Source organism: Scyliorhinus canicula, chromosome 21 (assembly GCF_902713615.1).
Source record: "Scyliorhinus canicula chromosome 21, sScyCan1.1, whole genome shotgun sequence".
NCBI classification, from domain to species: domain Eukaryota; kingdom Metazoa; phylum Chordata; class Chondrichthyes; order Carcharhiniformes; family Scyliorhinidae; genus Scyliorhinus; species Scyliorhinus canicula.
In genome coordinates, this window is record NC_052166.1 from 18,442,112 (window position 1) to 18,459,781 (window position 17,670).

At 48.4% G+C, this 17,670-nt stretch overlaps 1 protein-coding gene across 3 annotated transcripts in view; it reads left to right on the forward strand.

Moving 5' to 3' along the window:
* LOC119955783 (torsin-4A-A-like) overlaps positions 1–17,670 on the forward strand; it is a 120,178-nt gene that overhangs the window by 24,930 nt on the left and 77,578 nt on the right. Inside the window, exon 1 of one of the 3 annotated variants that reach the window (XM_038782345.1) lies at positions 6,955–7,096. The exons of 1 other annotated variant lie outside the window; for it this stretch is intronic. The gene's annotated coding sequence lies outside the window, so the exon portion shown is untranslated. Of the gene's footprint in view, positions 1–6,954; positions 7,097–17,670 lie in introns of those variants that run through there. One more of the 3 variants, XM_038782344.1, reaches the window with a different exon arrangement.

A 17,670-nucleotide genomic window follows, 5' to 3' on the forward strand; every position in this document is an offset into this window, starting at 1 on the left:
CGCCTCCAAATGTTGGACGACAACTGTCGGCCCCTGAAAGACCCTGTCTGGTCCTTCTGGTAGGCACCCCTCCAAACATTTATCCAGAACCTTAGCTAGTATATTCACGTCAGTGTTTAATCGTGAAATAGGCCCGTAAGACCCACACTCAGGGAGATAATGACAGTATAATGATAATAATCGTTTATTGTCACAAGTAGGCTTCAATGAAAGTTACTGAGAAAAGCCCCTAGTCGCCACATTCTGGCGCCTGTTCAGGATGGCTGGTACAGGAATTGAACCCGCGCTGCTGGCATTGTTCTGCATTACAAGCCAGCTGTTTAGCCAATGTGCTAAACCAGACCCTTTGTCCTTTATCGGGATTAGAGAAATTGAGGGCTGCGTCAGCATGGCAGACAGCACCCCACTCAGCAGAGAAACATTGAACATTCCCAATAAGTGCGGCATCAACAAGGCTGCAAACTGTTTGTAAAATTCAGCCGGAACACCATCCGGTCCCTGTACTTTCCCCAATTGCATAATCCCCAATCCAGTCCATAACTTCCTCCAACCCCAATGGTGTCTCCAGTCCCTCCCTCTTCACCCTTTCCACCAGCGGGAAGTCCAACCTGTCCAAACATTTCTCCATCTCCGAGCCATCCTCTGGTGGTTCAGGCTTGTACAACCCTCGATTTAAAAACCTCAGGGCCGGGATTCTCGCCTACCCGGCGGGGCGGGGAGTCCCGGCGTGTTGGAGTGGCGTGAATCACTCCGGCGTGCGGAGACTTAGAGGTCAAGCCCTCACATTGAGGGGCTAGGCCCACGCCGGAGTCGTTCCCGCTCTGCCGACTGGCATGAACGGCCTTTGGCACCACGCCAGCCGGGGCCGAAAGGACTTCGCCGGCCGGCATAAGTCCGCGCATGCGCCGGAGCGTCAGCAGCTGCTGACGTCATACCGGTGAAGGCGGAAGGAAAAGAGTGCCCCCACTACACAGGCGCGCCCACCGGTCGGTGAGCCCCGTTCGCGGGCCAGGCCACCGTGGGGGCACCCCCCCGGGGTCCGATCGCCCCGCGACCCCCCAAGACCCCAGCACCCGCCCGCGCCGCCTGCTCCCGCTGGTAAGGTAGGTGGTTTGATCCACGCCGGCGGGAGAGGGTTGACAGCGGCGGGACTTCGGCCCATTGCAGGCCAGAGAATCGCCACGGGGGGCCCGCCAACCGGCGCGGCGCGATTCCCGCCGTCGCCAAATCTCTGGTGGCGGAGAATCCGGGACACGGCGGGGGCGAGATTGACGGCAGCCCCGAGTGATTCTCCAACCCCGCAGGGGTTCGGAGAATCCCGCCCCAGCTCTCCCCCCTCATCTTTAATGTGAGCTATTTCCCGTGTTGCTGTCTGCCGTCTCAATTGACTGGCTTTATCCTCGTACTCAGGGGTTGGATTCTCCGTCGGTGGGATCCTCCATTTTGCCGGCAATGCGCTCATGCCCACGGATTCCCGATGGTGGGGGGTGCTCACAATGTGAAACCCCATTGGCTGGCTACTGGGACGGAGAATCCCACTCCAGAGGGGGCGCTCCGCATCAGAAAATGGGTGTGGGGGACAGAGAATCCCGCCCATAAAATGTCCCCCGTGATAGTGAAGCTGGCTCACTATATTCCCCGTCGATTCGAGCTCAAACATCATTTGTAGCCTCTATCTCTCTGCCAACAACTCTGACATAGGGGCCGTGGAGTAGCCGATCCACCTCCAAGATTAAGTCCACCAACCTCTGCCTTTCAGCCCTGCCTACCTTAACCTTGTGGGCCCTGTACGATATTATTTCCCTTCAACGCTTCCAAGAACGTGGAAATGAGACCTCCCCATTCTGGTTGGAGTCTACGGAATTCCCTCTGGCCGAAGCCACTGTTTCAGAAAACTCCTTATCTACCAGGAGTGACGTGTCCAACCTCCATGGTGGGTGCTAGACTTGGCCGTCTCCAGTCGCATATCCACATAGTGTGGAGCATGGTCCAATATTACTATCCCCAATACACCCCCCCCCCCCCCCCCCCCCCCGGGAGTAAAGTCTTTCCCACTATGAAGAAACCTATTCTGCAGTAGACCTGGTCCATGTGAGAGAATGACAACTCCCTCTCCCTTGGGTGACCAAATCTCCATGGATCAACCCCCCGATCTGTTCCATGATGCAGCCAAATCCATTGCCATCCCAGAAGTAACCAGAGACCTGGGACTTGACCTGTCAATCCTCGGGCCAATCACACAATTGCAATCTCCCCCCATAATCATCTGGTATGAGTCCAGATCAGGGATGGCTGCCAACCCCTTTCTGATAAAATCTGGGTCATCCAATTTAGTGCATAAATGTTTGCTAATATCACTGGTGCACCCGCCAGCAGCCCACTCACCAGCACATATCGCCCCCCCCCCCCCCCCCCCACCCCCCTCAGGCTAGTCGCCTCTTATTGATCAAGATCGCAACTCCTCTCGACCTTGAATCAACATTTGAGTGGAACACCTACCCTACCCTCCCTTTCCTCAGTCTCGTCTGATCACTAATCCACAAATGTGTCTCTTGCAAGAAGACTACTTCTGCGTTCAATGGGGTCAAATCCCGAGACCTTTTAACCGGACCACTAAGTTAGCGCCAGGCTTTTAATTCACCAAATACTTACAATCCAATATATCTGAAATCCTACATTCAGTGCAAATCCCACACCGTGCTCGCGGTGTGCTTTGAGAGCTGGGCTGTGTGTGGAGTGTGGGTGGTCATGTGGATTTGGAGAAATATGATCCAGGGCCCAATCGGCTAAGACGCACGAGGGTGAAAGTTATATCTCTGTGACGGTAGTTCTGGTGAGGGCTGGGCAAGCTGTGATGGGGTTGGGGCGGAGTGGGGAGGCGATGGGGAGAGATATGGAAGAGAAAAGGATGGAGGAACGGGGTGGGGCGAGCAGGGAATGGAGCAGAGAAGGAGTCTGAACAACTGAAGCAACAGAGGCTGGTTGAGGTCAGGGTCAGGTAGCTGGGGTCAGCAGTGTCGGTCCTTGTTGGTATGTTCATTGTGGGTTATGATTTTCACTGTTACTTCGCAGCGCCAGGGACCCAGGTTCGATTCCCAGCTGGGTCACTGTCTGTGTGGAGTCTGCACGTTCTCCCTGTGTCTGTGTGGGTTTTCTCCGGGTGCTCCGGTTTCCTCCCACAGTCTTTAAAGACGTGCTGTTAGGTGAATTGGACATTCTGAATTATCCGTGTACCTGAACAGGCGCCGGAATATGGTGACTAGTGGATTTTCACAGTAACTTCATTGAAGTGTTAACGTAAGCCTACTTGTGACACTAATAAAGATTATTATTATGTGGACAGACCATTTGAGTAACACCTAGTAGTCTGCATGCAGGAGGATGTGCAAAACAGGGCAGGCCGAGTCATGAGACTTTCTGTGGAAGGCACTTCAACTATCAGTAACGTCTGGAATGTGGCTGAACAAGGTGCCTGATCTGAAAGAAAGATATTGCTCAGCGCACTGTCTGCTTTCCTGCTAATGCAGCACTTTGTGTTCAGAGTTGGACCCCTCTGCCCTTCACACATCTCCCCGTCGTCTCTCACACAACTTCCTGCCAGAGACCAGGGCTTTCTGATCCTCTCTAGTTCTGTCCAATGGTTTTTGTTGGCTGTTGTCAGGGTGATTCAGCCCATCGTCTACTCACTGATGTTGGAGGGTCCTTTACTCAGAATGCAATGCATTCTCTGCACACACCTAACCAAATGAGAAAGAAAAGAACCTCCATTCAGATAGCTATTCTTGTGGCGTCAAAGGCTTCCCAAAGCATTTTATACCCGGTGAAGTACATTTGAGTTGCAGTCAAGGTCGTCTTGTCGAAATCCACAAGAGAGTTGAGCGGCTATGGGCCACAGACAGGAAAGTGGAGTCAGATCGGGATGGCACGATGGCGCAGTGATTGGCACTGCTGCCTCACAGCGCCAGGGACCCGGGTTCAATTCCAGCGTCGGGTTACTGTGTGGAGTTTGCACATTCTCCCTGTGTCTGCGTGGGTTTCCCCTGGGTGCTCTGGTTTCCACCCGCAGTCTGGGGGGGGGGGGTTATGAGGTTGGGGTAGGGAAGTGGGCCTAGGTAGGTTGCAAACTCGATGGGTCGAATAGCCTTATAGGGATATTATGGATTCTTATTGAATGTTGGCGAGGGGCCGAGTGACCTACTCCTTGCTCCTATTTCTTATGTTCTTAAACACATTAGCCAACACAAGCAGCATCATGATAAATGGACATGGCTGTCAGATCGTTCGCGTTGATCTGAGAGGATAGTTCAATGTTTCATCCGAAAGACAGTTCCTCTGATCGTGCAGCACTCAGTCACAGGGACATGAATCTACTGGGCATCGCTGCTAGTTTAAGATGAGGGGTGGGTGTGTTGCACCGTGAGGGAGGCGAGATTAGGGAGGTGGGAAGTGGAGAAACCCTTATCTGAATAGCAAGATGGGGCCTTTAAATGCCCAGATTATTTCTGAACTCAGCCCATACTCGGTGAGTTGCAGAGATCAATTTTATTTTCAAAGAATTTAATGTTGTTTTCACTTGTTATGTTAATCGGTATTTGAGTATGTGTCTGTTGACTCTGTTCTGTGTGCTTTTGGCTGAGCCTGGGTGAGGTTACAGAGAAACAGAAACTAGGTGGGCAGCACAGTAGCATGGTGGTTAGCATAAATGCTTCACAGCTCCAGGATCCCAGGTTCGATTCCCGGCTGGGTCACTGTCTGTGCGGAGTCTGCACGTCCTCCCCGTATGTGCGTGGGTTTCCTCCGGGTGCTCCGGTTTCCTCCCACAGTCCAAAGATGTGCGGGTTAGGTGGATTGGCCATGCTAAATTGCCCTTAGTGTCCTAAAAAATAATAAAGTTAATGGGGGTTGTTGGGTTACTGGTATCGGGTGGATACGTTGGCTTGAGTAGGGTGATCATTGCTCGGCGCAACATTGAGGGCCGAAGGGCCTGTTCTGTGCTGTACTGTTCTAATTCTAATTCTAGGCGGCACGGTAGCACAGTGGTTAGCACTGTTTCTTCACAGCTCCAGGGTCCCAGGTTCAATTCCCCACTGGGGTAACTGACCGTGTGGAGTTTGCATATTCTCCCCCTGTGTGCGTGGGTTTCGCCCCCACAACCCAAAAGATGTGCAGGGTACGTGGATTGGCCATGCTAAATTGCCCCTTAATTGGAAAAAATAATTGGGTACGCTAAATTTATTTTTTTAAATGTATGGTCCCACCCGGCAGGACCTCGGAGTTTTGACTGTGGGGGCTGTCCCTGGTGGGGGAGCAGGGGGAGCAGGGGGATCCAACCACAGGGGGGGTCTCCACGGTGGCCTGGCCCACGATCGGGGCCTACTGATCGATGGGCAGGCTGATTCCATGGGGGCCTTTGTTTCTCTGCGCTGGGCCCCTGTAGGGCTCCACCATATTGCCCAGGGGGCAGCGTGGAGATGGGAACCCGCGCCGACGTAGCGCGCATGCGCGAACTCGCGGCAGCTGTAGCTAGGCGCCGACCTAGCCCCCTGGTAAGGGCTGCATACCTGACAATCGAGGACCGTTGACGCCAGAGTGGTTCGCGCCGCTTTTCACGCCGGCATCAGAACCTGGCCGCGGGATTGGAGAATTCCGGCCGTGCTGTTTGGTAATTTGGACATTCTGAATTCTCCATCTGCACCTGAGTGTGGCGACTGGGGGCTTTTCACAGTCACTTCATTGCAGTGTTAATGTAAGCCTACTTGTGACAATAAAAATTATTATTGTTATTAAACCAGAAGTAAGAAAGTGTGAGCATGAGAGCAGACAGTTTAAAACATTGAATAAACCCCCCCCCCCCCCCCCCCCGCAGCCCTGTTCGGATATAGAAATCGGTGTGTCATCCCTGCATATCTCCGAGGCATCAAACACAATGGGCAGGATTTTCTGGTCCAATAACCCCGCTTTCCTGCGCGGTGCGCCTTCGCCGGCAGTGGGATCCTCCGTTCCAGCAGCCGGCCAGTGGGATTTGCCATTGTGGTCACCCCACGACTTCAGGAAACCCGAGGGTGTGGATACTCTGCCGGCAGCGGAGGATCCAACTGATGGAGAATTCCGCCCAACATTCAGGATATACCCTTGTCTGGTGTGGCATGTTCACTGGTGGTCTCAAAGCACCTTGGGATATTTTCTGACATTGAAGGCACCATCCAAGTTGTTGTTGTACCTGTCGGTGGGCAAGGGGGTGATGCTTGCAGTGCAACTTATGCCATGAGGCCCAGCATAAAGCTAGGCCTAAAATAAGGGACTGGATTTCACAAGAGGAGGCCATTCAGCCCCACTAGCCTGATCTGGCTCTTTGAAGGCGTTATCTAATCAGTCTCGAGTACCTGCTCCCTTTGCCACTTTCAGTCATTAATTTCCGCCTTTGTTGTTACTTTCCCTGGAGCCGGTGGCAAGTGTTCTACCGCCGTCTGTAACTTGGAGGTTCCTTTGCAGATGGGATGCCTCCTCATTCTCGCAATCAGTTCCATCCTGCCAGACTGACCAAATTTCCTCAATACTCCTGCGGCCTGCTCTCAGCTTCTGCCTCACAGATGTCGGGCTGTGACTCAGAGCCCCTGAATCCTGCCCCAGTGCTTATCCCTCGATCTCAAATGCAGACTATCTGGTTCTCGTCAGACTGGGTTTGCTATCAGCTGCCTCCTTGCCACAAATCCCAGGCTTTGCTCAGTGTCTTTACTTGAAAGTGATTAAAGCGTGAGGCTGCAAAAAAAAATTAAAAGGCAGGCAAATCGAAAAAGACAAAAAAAACCCCCATAACCAATAAGGAGCAAGAGTGGAAATGTCGAAATATTATCATTGAAGAAATAATTTGTTTTTGAGTTGTTCCAGGTCAGGCAGGGTTACTCGTGCTGGTAAGTGTAGATCCAGCATGTCCCAACAGGTTTGCAGCATTCGCAAAAAGGGAGCCTTTGCATATTGTTGTAGTTGGGAGCAGATTGAGACTGGGCTGGTAGTAGTGCATGGAGCGGCTGCAAGGGGACAGACCACCTCAGTCGCTGAACTCTATGGCTTGGCCCTGACCCATTGGAAAGGAGAGGTAAGTGTCTCTCTGAGATTATCATTCAGCTCTAAAAGGAGGAGCCTCTTTGACCCGGACTGATACACACTCTGTGGAAAGTCACAGGCCCCAAAATACACCAAGGTTTCGACCTGCTATCTGACGCACTGTTGCGGACAGGGCAGAGATGGGATGATGGTTCTCCGTTTTTGACTCACTTGAATAATTTATTTTGCAGAGGGATGAGAAGCGTGTTTTTGAAAGGGAAAGAATGTTTTAAACCCTCGAATGCTGTGACTCTCAGCAAAACCTGCACATACACAAAACTTGCACATACACAAATTTGCACATAGACAAAACACACAAATACACAAAACACACACAAATTAACAACAAACACATACACAAAAAACACACAAATGTACAAAACATGCACAAAATACACAAAACCTGCACATACACGAAACACATACACAAAACACGCAGATACAAACACCAACACCCACATTCATAAAACATGCTAAATACACATATGCACAAAATATGCACATACACAAACCACGCACATACACAAACCACACAGATGCACAAAACACGCACATACAAAAAACACACACACAAAACATGCACTTACACAAAACACACAAACACAAAATACACACATGCACAAAGCACGCACATGTACAGACACGCACATGCACAAAATATGCACATGCACAAACCACACAAATATACGCACACAAACACAGGGGTACACAGGGTTACCTTTTGGAGAGTCCTCCACCTGTGCAATATTTCATTGTGTAATGGAGGGTTGCTTTGTGTGGCGGTATACTTGGATGACTTGCTGGTAACTGGAGCCTCCAGCAGGAGCACTTGGACAGCTTGGAGGCAGTGGTGAAAGGGTTTTCTGAGGCCGGTGTCCACCTACGGCAAGGGAAGTGCATTTTCTATGCAAAGGAGGTGGTCCACCTCGGCCATTGGTTGGACCACGAGACTTGCATTCCGTCGCGGAGAAGGAATGCGCCATCCAACAGGCCCTCATCTCGACGGACGCCACAGAACTTCGCTCTTTTCTCAGACTCGTTAACTATTATGGAACGTTTATCGCGAATCTTGCAACCAAATTGGCCCCCTTGCGCCTGCTTCTGAAGAACAATCACGTGTGGGATTAGGGTCAGCCACAGGAAAGTTTTCCAGCAGGTGAAGACGGAATTGTTGTCTTCCGGGTTACTGACCCATTACGATCCCGCTAAACCTTTGCTCGTCACATGCAATGCTTCCACTCATGGGATTGGGGTCATTCTGTCCCACCGGATGGAGAATGGAAGGGAACATCCGATCACCCTCGCGATGTACATTGTACATTGGCCGCAGCAGAGCAAAAGTATGCATAGATCGAGAAGGAAGATCTGGCGGTGGTCTTCACAGTGAAACGTTTTCACAGTACGTCTACGGACGCCACTTCACTATTATTAGGGACCATAAGCCTTTGCTTGGACTTTTGAAAGAGGATAAGGTGATTCCACCCATTGCCTCCGCATGGATCCAGTGCTGGACCCTGTTGTTAGCCGCTCACGAGCATTCTTTTGAACATAGGCCGAGGACTCAAATCGTGAATGCCGACGCACTGAGCCATTTGCCTTTTCCGACTGGCCCCTTATCAATCAAGGTAGTCGCAATTCTAAATTTCATGGACTCCTTGCCTGTCACGGCATCTTGGACCCATGAATGGACTTGAACAGATCCGGTCCTGTCAAAGGTTCGGCACGTGGTGCTACGTGGCGGGCAGCATCGACTGCTTCCAGGCAAGTTCCTGGCATGTCCGAGTTCAGCGTGGAGGATGCTGTGGGGTGCACTTGTCGTTGTCCCGGACAGTGGTCAGGGCTGATCTTGAAGGAAATCCACAACAGATATCCAGGTGGGTGGAAGGTGAAAATGCCTCCACAAGGTTACTTTTTTAAAATACATTTAGAGTATCCAATTTTTTTTTTCCAATGAAAGAGGCAATTTAGCATGGCCAATCCACACCTGTCCTTTTTTGGACTGTGGGATGAACCCCACGCAGGCAGGGGGAGAACATGGAGACTCCGCACAGACAGTGACCCAGCTGGGAATTGAACCTGGGACCATGGAGCTGTGAAGCAACTGTGCTAATCACTGTGCTACCATGCTGCCCCCTGTCAGATGGAATATACATGAATATCGACACAGTACATGTGTATAGTACACAGTACAGTACAAGGGGTGGCACAGTGGTTAACGCTGCTGCCTCACAGGGACCCAAGTTCAATTCCGGCCTTTGGTGACTGTGTGGAGTTTGCACGGTCTCCCCCCGTGCCTGTGTGGGTTTCCTCCGGGTGCTCCGGTTTCCTCGCACAGTCCAAAGGTGTGCAGATTAAGTGGATTGGCCGTGATAAAATTACCCCTTAGTGTCCAAAGATATGCTGCTTGGGTGGGGGAATGGATCTAGGTAGGATGCTGTAGAAGAGGGTTGGTGCAGGCCTGATGGGTTGAATGGCCTCCTTCTGCACTGTAGAAATTCTATGGTTTTATGGTGCACTCTGCTTTCAATCTCTAACAATGCAAGGGCATTAAAAAAGACAATGCACATCTTTGGGTTGTGGGGGTGAGACCCACGCAGACACGGGGAGAATGTGCAAGCTCCACACGAACAGCAACCCGGGGCTGGGATCAAACCTGGGTCCTCGGCGCCATGAGACAGCAGTGCTAACCACTGTGCCACCGTGCCTCCTGGCACAAAGTCACGTATGGTGACAGGGTCTGCATACATACATTGAGAAAATGGCCCAATGGTGCTCTGTTTGCCAAGAGCATCAGAAGTTCCCACTGGCCATGCCTCTACATCATTGAGAATGGCCAGGGCGGCCGTGGGTGTGGTCACATGCCGACTTTGCTGGTCCGTTTCAAGGATCCATGTTGCTCTTGTTCATTGATGCACATTCGAAGTGGCTGGAGGTGCACAGAATGGTGGTGACCACGTCTGTGTGACCATTGAGAAGTAACTTACATCATTTTGCACACACGGCATCCCCAAAGTACTTGTCACAGATAATGGCACTCTATTTACGAGTGAGGAGTTTGCCAGCAAATGGGCTGTGGCATATTCGTACCGCCCCATACCTCACAGCTTTGAATGGCCTTTGCGGAGCGTGAGGTGCAAATGTTAAAGTGGGACCTTAAGAAGCAGTTGTCAGGATCAATGGACACTAGGCTGGCTTGTTTCTTATTTTGTTGCAGCGAGAACAACAGTGTGGGTTCAATTCTCGTACCGGCTGAGGTTATCCGTAAAGGCGCCGCCTTCTCAACCTTGTCCCTCACAACCAAGTGGTGATCCTCAAATTAAATCGTCATCAGTCAGCTCGCTCCACTTAAAGGGGAAAGCAGCCTTTGGTTCAGTGAGTGTACACAGTGGGTGTACAGTGTGTTGGAGTGGGTGTACACAGTGACTATACACAATGGATTTGCAGCATGTTGGAAAGGTGTACATTGTGGGTGTACACAGTGGGTGTACAGTGTGCTGGAGTCAGTGTATACAGTGGATGTGCAGCATGTTGGAGAAGATGCACACAGTGGGTATACGCAGTGGGTGCACAGCATTTTGGAGTGAGTGTACGTAGTGAATGTGCACAGTGAGTGTGCACAGTGGGTGCATAGCGTGTTGGAGTGAGTGTACACAGTGGGTGCACAGTGAGTGTACACGGTGGGTGCATTGCATGTTGGAGTGAGTGTACACAGTGGGTGCACAGTGAGCGTACACAGTGAATGCATAGCGTGTTGGAGTGAGTGTACACAGTGGGTGCACAGTGAGCGTACACAGTGGATGCATAGCGTGTTGGAGTGAGTGTACACAGTGGGTGCACAGTGAGCGTACACAGTGAATGCATAGCGTGTTGGAGTGAGTGTACACAGTGGGTGCACAGTGAGCGTACACAGTGGATGCATAGCATGTTGGAGTGAGTGTACACAGTGGATGCATAGCGTGTTGGAGTGACTGTACACAGTGGATGCACAGTGAGTGTACACAGTGAATGCATAGCATGTTGGAGTGAGTGTACACAGTGGATGCAGAGCGTGTTGGAGTGACTGTACACAGTGGATGCACAGTGAGTGTACACAGTGAATGCATAGCGTGTTGGAGTGAGTGTACACAATGGATGCACAGTGAGTGTACACAGTGAATGCATAGTGTGTTGGAGTGAGTGCACACAGTGGGTGCACAGTGAGCGTACACAGTGGATGCATAGTGTGTTGGAGTGAGTGTACACAGTGGGTGCACAGTGAGCGTACACAGTGGATGCATAGCGTGTTGGAGTGAGTGTATACAGTGGGTGCACAGTGAGTGTACACAGTGAATGCATAGCGTGTTGGAGTGAGCGTACACAGTTGATGCATAGCTTGTTGGAGTGAGTGTACACAGTGGGTGCACAGTGAGTGTACACAGTGGATGCATAGCGTGTTGGAGTGAGTGTACACAGTGGATGCACAGTGAGTGTACACAGTGGGTGCATAGCGTGTTGGAGTGAGTGTACACAGTGGATGCACAGTGAGTGTACACAGTGGATGCATAGCGTATTGGAGTGAGTGTACACAGTGAGTGTACACAGTGGGTGCACAGTGAGTGTACACAGTGGGTGTACACAGTGGGTGCACAGTATATGTACACAGTGGGTGCACAGTGAGTGTACACAGTGGGTGCACAGTGAGTGTACACAGTGAGTGTACACAGTGGGTGCAGTGAGTGTACACAGTGGGTGCATAGCGGGTTGGAGTGAGTGTACACAGTGAGTGCACAGTGAGTGTACACAGTGAGTGTACACAGTGAGTGTACACAGTGGGTGCACAGTGAGTGTACACAGTGGGTGCACAGTGAGTGTGCACAGTGAGTGTACACAGTGGGTGCACAGTGAGTGTGCACAGTGAGTGTACACAGTGGGTGCACAGTGAGTGTGCACAGTGAGTGTACACAGTGGGTGCACAGTGAGTGTACACAGTGAGTGTACACAGTGGGTGCACAGTGAGTGTACACAGTGGGTGCACAGTGAGTGTGCACAGTGAGTGTACACAGTGGGTGCACAGTGAGTGTACACAGTGAGTGTACACAGTGGGTGCACAGTGAGTGTGCACAGTGAGTGTACACAGTGGGTGTACACAGTGTGTATTCACAGTGGGTGCACAGCATATTGGAGTGAGTGTACATAGTGAATGTGCACAGTGAGTTGATTTTGAAAACTCACCATTATTCTTAGAATTCCCCCTGTACCAAAAAGGGCCGACATTCTAAATGGTGAACAGGGATTCTCACTCCCTGACTCCGATGCAGAACACCCTGTCTTGACATTTGAAACATAACTATATCATTTGGTTAATTGCCCCCCCCCATCTAATTGTACTAACTAGCATATATCCCCGATCTTTGTCATTTGTATGTGTGTGTTGTGATTTTAAATTGTGCACCGAAATCAATTTGTAAATGTATCCATATCTCAGACCAGTGTTGATAAGAGTCTTTTTTTCCCCTCAAGTCCAATTACCATAGCTATAGCCGCTCAGGAAGGTAACACAATCGCTATTCCATGTGTTCCACTAGCTCCAAAGCATTTTACTTCCTTGGGGTAGCAGCACCATAGAAGCTTCCTCATGTCCCTTAGAAACAGCACACAACTCAGTCCATCAGTAACCAAAAAGGTCTTTTGTCCATCACTGGCTGTTAAGTGTCCCATTTTTCCGTCATCCAAATTGCTTTCTGTTTCTCAATGGAATGGTAAATTAAGATATCATGTACCACCCACTGATTCCCTTGCTTCATTAATTTAAAAGGTTCAATTTATCCTAACTATTCCTAACTTATCCTCATTAATGTCTAACATTGTCCTGAACCGTGTATGTCTGCCAACCCTGGTTTACATGAGAGAATATCTTTCTGACAAATTTCCTTCAAATCCCTTTCATCTGTTATCGTTTCCCTTACAACATGAAAGTGTATATTTTCAGCACTAACCACAACTCCACCGACCTTCGTGTCATCTGCAAATTTACTAACCCATCCTTCTACACCCTCTTCCAGGTCATTTATAAAAATGACAAACAGCAGTGGCCCCAAAACAGATCCTTGCGGTACACCACTAGTAACTGAACTCCAGGATGAACATGTGCCATCAACCACCACCCTCTGTCTTCTTTCAGGTAGCCAATTACTGATCCAAACCGCTAAATCACCTTCAATTCCATACTTCCTTATTTTCTGCAATAGCCTACCGTGTGGAACCTTGTCAAATGCCTTACTGAAATCCATATACACCACATCAACCACTTTACCCTCATCCACCTGTTTGGTCACCTTCTCAAAAAACTCAATAAGGTTTGTGAGGCATGACCTACCCATCACATAACCGTGTTGACTATCGCTAATCAACTTGTTCTTTTCAAGATGATTATAAACCCTATCTCTTATAACCTTTTCCAGCATTTTACCCACAACCGAAGTAAGGCTCACAGGTCTATAATTACCAGGGTTGTCTCTACTCCCCTTCTTGAACAAGGGGACAACATTTGCTATCCTCCAGTCTTCCGGCACTATTCCTGTCGACAAAGACGACTCAAAGATCAAGGACAAAGGCTCTGCAATCTCCTCCCTGGCTTCCCAGAGAATCCTAGGATAAATACCATCTGGCCCAGGGGACTTATCTATTTTGACATTTTCCAAAATTGCTAACACCTCCTCCTTTTGAACCTCAATTCCACCTAGCCTGGTCGACTGAACCTGAGTGTTCTCCTCGACAACATTGTCTTTCTCCAGTGTAAACACTGACAAAAAATATCCATTTAACGCTTCCCCTATCTCCTCTGATTCCACACACAACTTTCCACTACTATCCATGATTGGCCCTAATCTTACTCTAGTCATTCTTTTGTTCCTGATATACCTATAGAAAGCCTTAGGGTTTCCTTGATCCTATCCGCCAACGCCTTTTTGTGTCCTCTCCTCGCTCTTCTTAACTCTCCCTTTAGGTCTTTCCTGGCTAACTTGTAACTCTCAAGTGCCCTAACTGAGCCTTCATGTCTCATCCTAACTTAAGCCTTCTTCTTCCTCTTGACAAGTGCTTCAACTTCCTTAGTAAACCACGGTTCCCTTGCTCGACAACTTCCTCCCTGCCTGACAGGTACATACTTATCAAGGACACGCAGTAGCTGTTCCTTGAAAAAGCTCCACATTTTGATTGTACCCAACCCCTGCAGTTTCCTTCCCCATCCTATACATCCTAAATCTTGCCGAATAGCATCATAATTGCCTTTCCCCCAGCTATAATTCTTGCCTTGCGGTATATACCTATCCCTGCCCATTGCTAAAGTAAACATAACCGAATTGTGATCACTATCACCAAAGTGCTCACCTACATCTAAATCTAACACCTGGCCGGGTTCATTACCCAGTACCAAATCCAATGTGGCCTCGCCCCTTGTTGGCCTGTCTACATACTGTGTCAGAAAACCCTCCTGCACACACTGCACAAAAACTGACCCATCTATAGTACTCGAACTATAGTATTTGGAAAGTAAAAATCCCCCATAACAACTACCCTGTTACTCTCGCTCCTGTCGAGAATCATCTTTGCAATCCTTTCCTCTACATCTCTGGAACTATTCGGAAGTCTATAGACAACTCCCAGCTGTCACTCGAGAACAGCCCCTTCACAAACCACCTTTAACTTACGCTGACCGTACTGAACGTATGCAAATCTCCCCGGAACAGCCAATCAGAAGCTCTGCTCTGCTGCCCTCTGCTGGATGCTTGCCTTCACTCGACCTCCTCGGGTCACTTGCGCAGGTACACCTTCAACTTACGCTGACCGCACTGCACATATGCAAATCTCCCCGGAACAGCCAATCAGAAGCACTGCTCTGCTGCCCTCTGCTGGATGCTTGCCTTCACTCGACCTCCTCGGGTCACTTGCGCAGGTACACCTTCAACATACGCTGACCGCACTGCATGTATGCAAATCTCCCCGGAACAGCCAATCAGAAGCTCTGCTCTGCTGCTCTCTGCTGGATGCTTGCCTTCACTCGACCTCCTCGGGTCACTTGCGCAGGTACACCTTCAGCTTACGCTGACCGCACTGCACGTATGCAAATCTCCCCGGAACAGCCAATCGGAAGCTCTGCTCTGCTGCCCTCTGCTCATTACTCATTACCTGACCACACAAATGGACTGTGCTACAACTTTACATATTTGCAACTGTTATCACAATTTCAATACTAAAAATAAGGTACAATATCAACACATCCCTTCGTGGCTTTGGGACCAATAATTATTACATACTAAATACGGCGTGTTAACAACATCAATATTATTTGTGGTGTTCTATGCAGTTAAATCAAGAAAGCACACTAACCACGACTATTCCCCCTCTATTAAAACATTCACACAGTTTAGAAATGTTGATCAAGTTCTTGAACGGCACACATACCCCCATTGTCATAACATAACCGTCCCTACCAATTTACATAACATTTCTTCTTTAATAACGATTACAGCTCTTCAGTGCAATATTGTTTTGCTGCATTGGTAACAATTTCCCCGCTGTGGCATCAAGCTACAAAAATTCTTAAACTATTGTCATTTATCATGTTGGGGTTCCTCGTCAGTCGCTGCTGTCTGCCGAGACCCCTAATAACTCCACCGCGAGGCAGCACGGTGGCACAGTGGTTAGCATTGCTGCCTACGGCGCTGAGGACCTGGGTTAGAATCCCGGCCCTGGGTCACTGTCCGTGTGGAGTTTGCACATTCTCCCCGTGTCTGCGTGGGTTTCACCCCCAAAACCCAAAGATGTGCAGGATAGGTAGATTGGCCACTCTAAATTGCCCCTTAATTGGAAAAAATAATTGGGTATTCTAAATTTATTTTTAAAAAATAACTCCACCGTGTAGTACATACCCCGTGGAGACCACAGATCATCCATCAGCTAATGTCCAGTTAGAGATGTCTGACCGGAGGTTTCACTGTTCAGTGATAATTTGATATTTTGATTTGTTTCTAACCCGTAAAGTTTTCCTCTGGGCTCTTGTCATTTAATTCCCTCAAATATGTAGCCAATTATATCATTAGTTTCCCTCTAATCCTGTCTAAAACGTTCCTCTCTGGAGTGTAGTTTTCTTCCTTCTTGTGAACTGGTTTGTCTGTTATTTATTTTTTCCATCTGAAAAATCAAATGAACAGGTCAAGGGTGGAGAGGGCCCTATTCTTTAATTTGTACTTTCTATTTTCATTTGGGACCCCAGAAGTGCCCTTTCCAGGACTTCCGGATTTTTTTTTTTGCCATCATTTCTTTCCTTTTTCTTTTTGAACTGGTTTATTTTCCTTATCATTTATGTCCTTCATACAATTAAAGCCTGTTAAGCCTCCTCCTTCTGTCATTGCACCCCTGAGTGAGATTCGAAGAATCTCAAACTTCTCCTCTTTTGTTTACTCAGTGATCCAATCTGGTCGAAACCTTATCCTGATACATTCCTGATACTGCTACTGCATTTACTTTAATTACTTTATTTTAATTACAACCGGATTTTTATGAAGGTAAGTTCCACACATGACATTTTAGCTTTATCATCTGTCCAATAAATGCTGCTAACAGGTTTTAATTCACTGTCTTCGCACCAATTGGGTCATGTGTTTTAATTGTGATACAATTTCTTTTGCCCCAGACACCATGCTTCTCTAATCCAACTGTATGTTTACCCAGATTCTGAACAATCTTGTCTTTACATTTTACAGCTTCACTGATTACTTTTCCTGCAGTTTTAGTTGGTAGCTTCACACAAACTTCCTCTGTATTATCACTTCATTTTAATATCTTAATTTTTCTACATCAATTTTTATTAAATCTTTTCCTGTAATCAGATTCTCATTTCCTGATACTGCAATTAATTCTCCTAATCTAACTTCTGGTCCAATATCTTTATTCTCTAAAGCTCCTTCTTCAATGTATTTAACATTCTAAACATCATTATTTTTGCTTGTGACTTTGTGATCGTCGGGCACTAGGACCCTGCGGAGCCATGCACTGTCAATTTCAACACAGCAGTTTCAAAGTAATTTCCTGCACACAGCTGACTGCTGCCCAGTAAAAACTTCTTTATCTGTTTATTCTGAGACCAATTTAGTTCTGAGCATACTGATTCACTACCTCATAATACTGCTCACACTTCTCCCTGCCATTTATAACTTCCAATTGATGTGAATCTCGGTTTTGTAAACCACAACATTTTTTAAAAATACAAACACTAAAGGAAATTCACAACTCCTTATTAGACATACACACACTCATTCATCCACTCAGATCTTGGATCTCTACTTTTCAGGATTTCACAAATACTTATTAAACTCACACTCATTTATTAATTGAGATCTTGGACCTCTATTCTGTCAGGTTTAGTTACTCTTAACAAAAATTGAGACCCCTCCATGCTGATAAGTTTCACTTATGCAGGGTTTTTTTGCCTCTGTTAAGCTTTTCCACTCTTGTTTCATTGTTTCAACACTCTTGACCATGTTTCAGTGCAAGAGGATTATTCCCATTGCCATTTTTCGGAATTCA